This window comes from Dermacentor andersoni, chromosome 7 (genome assembly GCF_023375885.2).
Source record: "Dermacentor andersoni chromosome 7, qqDerAnde1_hic_scaffold, whole genome shotgun sequence".
Lineage (NCBI taxonomy): Eukaryota > Metazoa > Arthropoda > Arachnida > Ixodida > Ixodidae > Dermacentor > Dermacentor andersoni.
Genome location: NC_092820.1, coordinates 94,402,013 through 94,413,922, shown reverse-complemented (window position 1 = coordinate 94,413,922; position 11,910 = coordinate 94,402,013). Strand labels below are relative to the sequence as shown.

At 45.1% G+C, this 11,910-nt stretch overlaps 1 long non-coding RNA gene across 1 annotated transcript; it reads left to right on the top strand.

Annotated features, from left to right (window-relative positions):
* Positions 1 to 281: 281 nt before the first annotated feature.
* On the top strand, positions 282 to 1,127 carry LOC140219294 (uncharacterized). Its single transcript, XR_011895454.1, has 2 exons — positions 282 to 341; positions 539 to 1,127. It is a non-coding gene; the product is annotated as an uncharacterized lncRNA (long non-coding RNA).
* The last annotated feature ends 10,783 nt before the right edge of the window (positions 1,128 to 11,910 follow it).

The following is an 11,910-nucleotide window of genomic DNA, read 5'->3' as shown; positions in this document are numbered from 1 at the left end:
TATTTACTTGCAAGTCTATTGCCAGAAAACTTCCTCCTCGACACGGCACCCCTGCCCCTTTTCGTGGTGCACGTTAGAACAAAATTTCGGATCGGTCGTGGACCTTTCTGCAGGAAGAGACACCAAAATCGCACACAGAAGTGACTGGGATACTGTCAGCTACTCGGCCCTACCGTCAGAATCACGAGTCCGAGCCGCCTGCTGACAGCCATGCGTTTGCCACGATCGCTAGTGTCCCCCGGAACGCCAGAGCCGACGGTGCAACGCATTTCTTCGTCGACGAGACCCGACCATTTGACAACTATTCGAGTGCCTCGAAGAAGCTTGGGACCGCTGATCTGGTAAGTCGATCGACGCATATTGCTTCTGTTCTTAGGTATCGTTACTTGTTTCAACGCGCCTTAAAGACGGCTTAAGCTAGCAGGTACGAAGTGGAGGAGTGACAGAGAGAACTCCCATCTGTTCACTATAAAAGAATTCTGCTCGCGTTATCCTAACTAGTTGGCTAATTATTGTTTTTCTTGCTTTCACCTCGCAGGTACGACGGAAGGTCAGCCACGTTCCGAATGAACATTTACATTCCCAGCACATATTATCTGCCGAACAGCACAATAGTGGAGACAGCGATGATCGGCCCGAACTTAACAGCGTCCACGCCATCGGTCCCCTGGCTATTCTGTTTTTCTGTGTATCGGGCTCCCGACTTTACGTTCTGGTATTTCGGATGGTCCGCACCAATGATGGCAGAAGAGTGCTCGAGGCTTGATTCCGAATTTACAAACCTGCCGAGGCTTTTTGACGGGCCACGAGGAAGCACGGCTGGTTGACAGTGAGCAAGAGGGTATTCAATCATAGCACTTCCGCGTCGCCCACCTTCCCCAGTGTACTCTACCTGCTCTACCCTCTCGGATGATAACGACGACTGTGAAGACAGATGTAGGCAACGTTAAACATCTCTGAGCCTTTCCTACTTTGACGACCGAAACTAGAAATATCCTGTGCGGCCACCTACCATGAACTCCTGTTCAGCCGAGAGCTGCCTGGCGCGGAAAGCTACGCTGTGTTTGAGAACGCGTAAATAACTCTATGCATGTAATCATGTGTAAATAAATATGGGTTTGACTGAACATTGCATTGATTTTCTCAGCACGCGGGGGGCCCATTTTCACAATTATGGAAGTTGGTTTTCCTGCAGTGCCAGTTTTCAAAAGAAGCTGTCTGCATGCACTGGCATGGTGAACTTCCTTAGGCGATCGTGTTGGTAGGGATAGCGTGTACAGTAAGAAGAGAAGGAGAGAACACTCCAGCCCCGTCCTGTGCACTCTCTCCTTGTCAAAGATTTGGTCGCGGTGTTGTCTTTAGAACCAATTTTACACACGAGGCGGCAGCAAGTGATCGTTGCAGAACTGTTACAGGCGGAGACATGCTGTCAAAATTGACATTACTCCCATTACTACTAATAGCTTAAAGCAATAAAGCGCGCAATGCGCTCTTCTGCAATTGTATACTGGTGGTTTTCAAAAGCCTTGCTGAACATCCACTTTGGCTGGGCCAGGATGGCGAGTCAATTTTTTTTAGCTAAACCTTTTTCGCACCTGCACGTCTTTGTTGAATTTACAACTTAAGTGCTTTTCTTCTCTCAAGCGCGATGAGTTAATCGTTTCATAGTGGTAGTCATGGTTGTTTTTAAACAGCTTTCTTTGCCTCTTCCTTCGCGTTTCCCACTGCTGCTGCTACTGTCGCTGGTGTGGGCTGCTGTCGCGCCCGGCTACTGCCTCGGGGGGGGGGGGGGGGGGGGGTTGAGAGCGTGTATACAGATGACAAGCGCGAGTAAGAGAGGAAAGGCGACGGGAGAAAGTCGTTTTCATCCCACCACGTCAAATGTGCACCCTGCCCTCTGTAGCTCCCTGGCCTTCGCCACATTAGCCGCTTGACAGCTGTAATTATCCGTGACTCCCTTCAGAAGCATTGCAGAAACTGCAGCGCGTCCCTTTTTACTAACGTGCGAGGTCAGAGTGGACCCAGATAGAACTGTAGAGAGAAGAGGAGAAGGAGAGAGAGAAGAGGTAGTTCCCATATAAGACAGGAGGGAGGTGACGTGAGAAGGCAAGGAAACCCCACTACTACTCGCAAGTTCAGTCGCCTACAGGTGGCGCGCAAGGGACTCAATATGGCGCCCACAGAGAGTATAGGAACCCTTGAGCACATGTGTGTCCTTCGTGTCGGCTCATATTTTGCTGAGCGCTTGAAGATGGCACTATTTTTTTCTGGATCACTGTCGCTGAGTGACACCATGCGCCACATAGACACCTCAGAAACGCAAATACGGTGCCTCATAGAAGGAAAGGGGTCCTGAACGCCAGGCACATTATTTGTTGCGGTGTGAAGGCCTGCAGCGCATCGTCTGTTGCCGTGCCGCCAGAAGCTACATGAGCTGGAATTTATTTATGACAGGGAGGGTTCTATCAAGGTAAGTTAGCTTGTCTTTTATCTTTTTCGTGCTAATCGGGACGGCCCGCGAAGCCTGCCTTTCGGGCACTGTCCCTACGCGACGAAGCAGTTTTACTGCTCTGTGATGTTCTCGAGATCTTGTCACGTAATTAGTTATAACCAGCCATTTTCGATAATTAAAGAAAGGATTTCACTAACTCGATTTTTCAGACGTTATTTCTCTACTTGGCTATGCTAGAGCATGCATATCTAAAGAAAGGTTGTTTTATTTTCCGCTGGCGCAATTGTATTATCGTTCGACTGATGAGGAGTCACGACAGAACCTTGTTGCCCTCACGTCGCGAATTCAGCAGGTTCGTTTTATATTCTACCAATCTCGTTTTCAGGGCCACTGTAGCTGTAAAGCTGGTAATTCACAGCGGTGCAAGCACATGGTTGCGATGCTGCTGATCGTGAACAGGAAAGTTGGTTTTATAGTTTTCGTGATATTTACATTGATACTGCTGCACACTATCAAACACTGCACGTAAGCATGCCCAAGCCAAGTCTCGGTCAGTTCTGTTTGAACGTAGCCGCAGCGGCCGCATTGTAATGGGTTCCGAATGCAAGAACGCTCGCGAAGCGTGCATTGGGTGCACTTTAAACATTTAGTGGTACAATTTAATCTGGAACTTGCTTAAGCGTGCCTCTAAATGAGATAGTTACTTCGGAATGTAAAGCCAAATAATCGTTTTGACAAGGTTTCATGCATAAACAGTGTACATAAATTCATCAAACTCCATTTGGCATGTGTAGATTGCTTCTTGATCTTCCGACTTAAGCACGCCTCTAAATCAGATAGTTACTCTGGCACGTAAGACCCCATAATTATTCTTCAAATGTTTCGTGCATTAAGTACAGTTCACAAACTCATGAAAACTCTTTATTTGGCATGTGTACATTGCATCTAGGGAACATAAGGATCTAGGGAAGCACATTTTAAGGCGAAATGTATGTAGCCTAGTTGCGCTATAAGAAAACTCGAAACTATCAATGTCTTAATAACGCTTCAGCTTGGTTCATTTGCGTAGATACTTTCTTTGGGCTTGTCATAGCAAGTGGAATGTTAGAATGCAAGGCATGTTAACACAGAATAACTTTGACTTACAAACAGGTCCGGCTTTCAAAGCTTACAAGCTTTGTCATCTATCGACATGAAGCAGGCCCGGGGAAGACTGCAAGCATCTCCATTCTACGAGGCAAAGCAACTGCAAGAGCTTTGTCACGTGCAGGTGCACCCGCGTCCACACCTTAGTGACAAAATGAAGCAAGAGACCAGAAGACGACTCCTGGAGGCTGCACCACACATTGCACTCGCGTTACATTTTCATGGTCGGCTTCAGCCAAGTGGGGCTGATACTCTTAGCCTTAATGTATCCCATGATGAACAAGCCCTCTTTAATCACATGTCCAGTGAAAGGATAAGATTGTACACAAGCATGCTTTTCCATGACGTAATATTTCTTGATGCAACATACTTAAATATAATCAAGTTCACAAAAAGCGACATCACAGAGGCCCAGCAACAGTTTTATGCTACTAATGCCATAGTGACAACAGCACAGATATGTGCAGATACAAGGGCTCAAGAGAGCACCAAGTGGCAGCGAACAAAAAAAGTTAGAATTACAGGCAGCATTTGTCATGCATACTTGTCAGTCAGTCGGTGTTTTATTTTCACCAAACAAAAACATTTGTGAAAAAGGGGACACGGCGCAAAAGCTTCCGATACTGCAGCTTGACTAAGCACCGTCCACTCTGTGTGTTCCGCATCGGTGCGTTCCGCATCGTCCTCGGACGAGTCAAATACGAAAGCGCCGAAGGTGCGGGCGTGACCTGTCGCCTGGCGGCTTTTCCGTCCCGGCTACGTTGCAAGTGTTGGTTCATCCCTCGGGATGACCGCACGTGAGAACAGAAAGTGCCCGCTAAGTTCGCCAACTCTTTTCGTGGTAATGCAGCAACGAGATATGACAAAGCATGTGAAGGCCATGTTCTTGAAGAATATGCAAAGCTTATTGGCAATGCTGTCACAAGGCCCGGTGTGGTTGTGAACCCCTAGTGCCATGCCCACTGCAACCATGACTTGGCTATAGTCCTGATGGCATTGCATTTCGGGGTGGGATACCAGCCATTCTCCTCGAAGTTAAAAGCCGAGTTCTTGATAAATTACAGAAACCTGCTGACGTAGCTCGGGAAAAGAAGCTCCAGTATGTGAAACAAGGTAGGGAGAATCTTGTGCTGAACCGCAGACATTCATATTTCTCCCAGGTTCAGCTTGGGATATTTATCTTGAATCTGCATTTGGCTTATTTTATTGTTTATTCAAAGATGAAATCACTCATCCTCATTGTGCAAAGGTCCAACTAACACATTGACCAGCTCGTGCGAAAGCTTCAGTATGTTTAATTCAAGCATCTTCTGCCAGAGTTTGCTAAGCGTGCATGACTCGAATAAGTATATCCAACTGGAAAGTTGTCGAGAGCAACCTAGTCTATATGAGTGTGAATACTTCGTCAAGAGCAGTGCGCCCTCAACCATTTATTTTCACTCTAGCGAGCCTACTGTCTTGTGATATGCTTCATCGTGACATTTGTTCCTTTAAATCAGTATATGTCTAAGTCTTTAGCATTGCACAAAAGGAAAATCTGTGATACCCTGTGCATTGTGTGACACAGTTCAGTTGTGATGCCTTTGTGTAAGTGTGTTACATGATGGTTTATTTTATACACTGTAAATTCCAGGTGTGTGCAAATACTCTAAGTTTGGAAGACGAACTCGATACTGCACACTAACTATTCAGACTCGGAAATGAACTATTTGTTATACTCAAATATTTCACAACCACTGAATGCAAACATCTGGTTACTGTTCTCCATCTGCTAAACAAAACATCAGAGATAATCAGAAGTTAGAACACAAGTGTTATCAAGCAAGGCAGAAATACAATGGGCAATGCGAGCTTTCTTTCACGAGTTTGCAGAAAAAGCCTATGTGACAACTTGTAATTTTTGCTTGTAATGTTGTTTAATAGTGTTTATTGTTTATGGCAGCTTAGTCATGTAGCTGTTTTATCTTTTAATGCTACAACCTGGGATATTTTCTTTGTGTAGGGTTCTTTTCCTGTGTCTACAGTGTACAAGTCTTACAGCAGGATTTTTTCCCACTAGGATCTTTTTTCAGCAACCATGTATTTATATTTGTAGCTAGTCATGAAGCAGCCACTCTTTCACGAAGATCTTGTGTGTGCTTAGGCTTTAACTAGTTGAGAGGCATGTACAGTAGCTATTTGTACTATTTTGTTCAACTTTTGGCTGTTTTTAAGTGTAATCAGTATTATTAAAATACTTTTTAGATAATATTCACCTACTGTTGTTTGCGACATTTCACCTTAGTCATTTTTATACTCTGTTTTCTGCGACATACTATGTTCATGCTATTACTTTGCGCGTGATCTAATGTTATGTTTCTATTGAGACTTGACTTATATTCATATCTACGTACATCAAAGTGGGGCACCACATGTGCTGTGATGTCAAGCCCTGCTTCGTGACTGGTTACAAGGCCTCTATCAAGCTGCAGTAAACTCAGCTAAATATTCCATGATTGTGTAGGAAAAAATAAAGGAAATTCAATGAGAAGATAGCTCTGTTGGCTTGAAGGCAGCGAATATTGACTCATGGCAAGAAGATATAAGCTTTATATAAGTACTAAAATGTGAGTAGGCTGCAGCATTTTTAATTTAAACTGAAGAAAGTGCAACTCTTCTTTTAGAATTCAGTTTTAATGAAAAAGCTCAGAGAGCAAATTTACTTGAAAGCTAAAACAGCGGTAAGTGCGCAGCAGGGATCCTAAACATGTTATTGATGCAGTAAACCTGCCAACGTGAACGTCATGTGCCAGTCTGCCTCAAAAGCAACCTTCACTCCTTTCGTTGTACCTGTTTTGCCTGTTGATTTAATGAAACAGATAGGGGGCTACATGAAAGGGTTGTGAGGACCCTGGCCCAAGTATTTGTAGTCGTTGCACTGTGGTGGACGAAATAATGGAACAGCGGGTTATTCTACGTAATCATTTTTTTGCTGTATTTTTGGAACTCTGTTCCTGCATAATTTTGCTAATAAAGCGCGTGCGAGTATTAAACACAGTCACTGATCCCTGCATAATCCCAACTTCACATGGTTTGTTCAGTTTGAATTTGAGTTTATTATCCTTAAACAAAACATACAAGGAGTAGCCAAGAAACGCTACGGCGCTTGCAGCTTGGCAGAGTTAATCTCCCTTTACATGGCAGCTAGAGTGTACATATTTCGCGTGCAATTGCCGAGAATGAAATCGCAAGGTAAAGAATGTGTTTTACTTAAAGAAATGTTTTACTTAAGAAGGAAAACCAAAGATAAATGTGTTTTCGTTGCTTGACAGCCAGAAATGAAGGATTTTCCTCGCTAATATCACGAACAATTAGCACACGCCGTGTCCTTTTTCTGAACACAAACATACTTAAACGAGTAAAATCACATGTGTAAATGTAATGGGTAAAGAGCTGTTTGCAAGTGATCTGATGAACTGATTATGCAAATTCTTGTTGGAAGGCATTATCTGTATGCTAAAAGAACCACATAAGCAGGAACAAGTAGACATGTTTGGCAAAATGAAAGTAATCTGTCATCACAGCAATCGCATACAGAAATATCTCAAACAGCAACAACAACATCGGCAATACTACAGAAACGGTTTCTTATTTTAATTTCCTCGCAGAATAACAGCATAATGCGTAAATTATCCTGCATAATGTTTTGCATTGGTATGGCAACATGTATGACCTCAATAAACTGAAGCATGTAACAATTAAAAATTTAATTTTGCGTTTTTACATGCCAAAACCATGATATTATCATGAGGCACGCTGTAGTGGGTGGGGTGACTCTGGATTAATTGTGACCACCTAAAGTAGTTTAATGTGCACCTAAATCAAAGTACGCGGTTGCCCTTGCATTTTGCCCCAGTTGAAATGTGGCCGCTGGTGCTGGGAACCAAAGCCACTTCTCGAGCTAAGCAGCGCCACACCTTACCTGCTAAACCACCACGGCGGGTTGCATGTAAAAATTATGCTACTACTTGTAATAGTTCAAGTGTTTTTTCCTTGTCATCAGCATATTTAATATCAGGAATATGTCGACTCAACAAACTTGGAAGCATGCTGCTCGACACCGACTTACTTGGATGGATCGCAGGAGAGCGCTTTATTTGAACAATGAAAGGATCTCCTCATTTCTAACTTCAAAGGCACTATTACTGCTCAGATCAGCGCACTTCTGCCACGACCGAGCGTCACAACAAAGTCTCAGTAGAGTTTGCAGTGCTGCTTGCACTGTATGCAAGCAACAGTAGCATGCACAACAGGATGGTATCAAAATAAACATACGTCCTTGCACTTTAGTTGTCACTTTTTGGCAGCAAACCATACATTTAAACTACATCAAAACAAACAGGCTTTTGACTTGTGGCTTACAGCTCCGGAACACTGGATTCATTCAAGATTTTCAGGAGAGAGAGATGCAAATGAGCGAAAGGCAGGGAGGTTAACCAGAGTCAAAGCCTCCGGTTTTCTACCCTGCACAAAGGGAAGGGAGAGTAAAGATGGAACGAAGAGCGGGGACAAAAAAAGAAAGGCGTAAAGAAAAAGAGGGGAAGCGGGATCATTATAGTGTTTCCAATAGGCCGCTGCCACGTAAAGAGGTCAACAAAGCCTTGACCGACTTTCAATGCGAGGACAGCTCATGTCGGCATTCCAAGACTGTCTGTTCTGAAAATTGCTTGTCGTCCAGGCGTGCCAACACGGCCACTAGCGACAGTTGGTGCACGCTGTGCTTAGGACAGTGGCAAAGTATGTGCTCTATAGTCTCCTCGTCGCCGCAGTGACTGCAAGCTACGCTCTCGTCCATACCGACTCGGAAGGCAACAGATCTTGTGAAAGCGACACCAAGCCACAGTCGGGAAAGTACTGTTGTTTCGAGTCGAGAGAGTCCAAATGGGGATCAAAGTCGAAGGGACGGGTGCAGTCGGTGCAGACTTGTGTGCTTCAAGCTTCGTGTGTTCAATAAAGACCATATGGCTTCATTTGCAAGCAAAAGAATTTTTCATTGCTGCGTCTGTTCTTGAGAATGGTAAAGCTTTTCAGTACCTTATATCAGAAAGTATTGGTGTCGGCAGATTAACAATACCTCCTATTACAGTGAATATTTGGTCATGCGCCCCTGCCATTTCCCAAGGCACTGGGCCCTTGAGTACTTCGAATGCCTTCATTCTCTGGATCGCTCTTTCAACGTGAACACGTGCTCTAGCAATTTTCAGTGTATTGCTTGCATCTGCAGCTGAGAATTGCTGTTGAGAACGCAAGAAAGGGGTATGCATAACACCCAGCCCTAGCTTTGTGCACATTTCATCTACATTAAATCCTTTATCAACCGTTATGTCACCTTGAAAGCTTGTCAGCTTCTGAAGCACCTGTTATTTCTCTACGCAAGCCTTGTCAGATGCCCTACCACCAAAAGCACTGCTTACAAAGGTTATGAGAACTGCAGGCGATACACCCACAAGGACTTTAGCGTTATGTGTTCCGTTATATAACGAACGTATAACGAACGGCATGCGCGTTATCCGAATGATAGAATTTCCTGTCGGCAATGCTATCATGCTGATAACGCGCGTGCCGTTCGTTACTGGAAAGTACCGGGCTCGCAGCGTTAAAGAAAGGAAACGCATCAAGGCAGATGGCGATTATCGTTGTGTGGCAGAAGGGGCACTCCAAAGGGTGTAAACTGTTCTTAGAGTGTAACACGTTGTATTCCAACAGGCGGTGACCTTGATTCAGCCCTCGTGATACCTTGGACGCTGCTATCACCTTCATCAGTGTCGACCATTCTGCTGACTTTGGCGACAAGGGGTCAACTCGTCTGGAAACCAGGATTCACCGGCAGGCTACTTAAGTCAGCGGACAGCCGGGATCCTTTGCAGTCAGCGGCGAGTGCGTTGCCCAAGCTAACACGTTGTATTCCAACATGTAGCGTGTAATTTGACTGATATCGCTCGACTTTGAATTTTCCGCTGACTGCCCACTGTGTACGCCTTACCTAGTATGCCTTATACGCCTTTCCTGCATGACAATGACGGAGCGTATTACCTGCCACAAGTCACTGCCCGATGATGGCACATTCATAACCTGCGCGAGTTGTAAATTTTCTTGTCATTTGGGTCAGAACTGTTCTGGAATGGCGCCGAACACCTTCAGTACAATGGGTACAGCAAAGCGAGACGTGTGGGTATGCAGGACATGCAGAACTGCAAAAAACGCACGGACGGTTCCAGCTCTCAGTCTGATGCTGCCGAGGTTGATGACAGTTCTCCACACGGCACCCCTGCCCCGCTTCGAGATAAAAGGGTGCACTTGGGAACCGAATTTTAGATTGGTGTCTACAGCAAGATCCTCGGCCAATGTCGCGCACAAGTGACTGGGCTACGGTCAGCTACTCGACCCTACCGTCAGAATCACGAGTCCGCGCCGCCCGATGACAGCCATGCGTTTGCCACGATCGCTAGTGTCCCCCGGAACGCCAGAGCCGACGGCGCAACGATTTTCTTCGTCGACGAGACCCGACCATTTGACAAATATTCGAGTGCCTCGAGGAGGCTTGGACCCGCTGGTCTGGTAAGTCGACCGACGCATATTGCTTCTGTTCTTTGGCATCGTTATTTGCTTGAACGCACTTTGCGGACAGGTTAAACTAACAGCTAGCAACTACGAAGTGGAGGAGAGACAGGAAACCTCATCTGGTCACTATAAAAGGATTCTACTAGCGTTATCCTAACTTGCATAAATGTCATAAATGTCATAAACTGAATTTCCGCGTACTTAGCAAACCGCACAGGCGGCTTATGTTAATGGTCCCCATTCGCGTCGTTTGCCGGTTACTTCCGGGGTACCACAAGGTAGCGTACTGGCACCACTCTTCTTTTTGATGTTTACCAATGATATGGTTAGCGCTATTACTGAAACAGTACCAATGCGTTTGTTCGCAGACGCGATTGCATTTTGTTTCATGAGCTTGCTTGCCAGGAAGATCAGGATCTTTTGAATACTAAGTTTCATAACACTTATTCATGGCGTAAAGAATGGGACATCAAGTTGAATGCAGAAAAAGCAGTATACATGCAGATGACAAAAAAAGACGCAGGTGGGCAACAACCTAACCTAACAACCTAAGTTGGAATTCCCATGTCTAAAATGTATGTGTTCCATCATTTCGCAAACTCTGTATTCTGCGTCATAAACTAAAACAAGAAACCCCAGACACTAAACTTCGTAGATTCAAATCGCTCATTAGGTCGCAAATGGAATTCGCATGCACCGTCTGGGATCCACATAACACAATATTATTGTACTGGTAATGATTCAGCGGAAAGCATGTTAGGTTTATTTTTTCCCATTACCGTATAATTGACTCGCCAACTATTATGCACGATCATGGTATACAGATATTACAACGGCGGCGGAAGATTCTAAGGATTAAATTTCTTTTCCTAATAAACTGTCGATCCATGCTGCTCAACATGCCCGACCATCAACCACAAGAAAAACCAGACATCACCATTCTCAATCCTTAACTCTCTAACAAGCAAGAACAAATGCCTTCAAATTTGCCTTTCCCCGCGTACAATTGGAGAATGGAGCGCATTACCATTAACATTCTTAAACAGCACTGACTCAACAGATTTGCTAATTTCGCAACAGAGATGTCAGTGTTTTCTTCTCAATGCATGTATGATTATTTTTATGTAATTTTACCCTCCTGCTTGGGCCCGCATGGACCTCAAGTATTTTGCAAATTATTTGGCTAATTATTGTTTTTTCTTGCTTTCACCTCGCGGGTACGACGAAAGGTCAGCCACGTTCCGAATGAACATTCACATCCCCAGCACAGATTCTCTGCCGAACAGCACAACAGTGGAGACAGTGGTCATCGACCCGAACTTCATAACAGCGTCTGCGCCATCGGTCTCCTGGCATTTCTGTGTTTCGGGCTCCTGACTTTCCGTACTGGTATTTCGGGTGGCCCGCACGAATGATGGCAGAAGCGTGCTCGAGGCTTGATTCCGAATTTACAGACCCGCCGAGGCTTTTTGACGGCCCACCAGGAATCACGGCTGGTTGCCACTGTGCAAGAGGGTATTATATCAGAGCACGTCCGCGTCGCCCACCTTCCCCGGTATCCTGTACCTTCTCTACCCTATCGGACGAGAACGACGACTGTGAAGACGGATGTAGGCTACGTGACACATCTCTAAGCCTTTTCGACCTTGACGACTGAAACTGCAATTATACTGTGCGGCCAGCTACCATGAAGTCCTGTTCAGCCGAGAGCA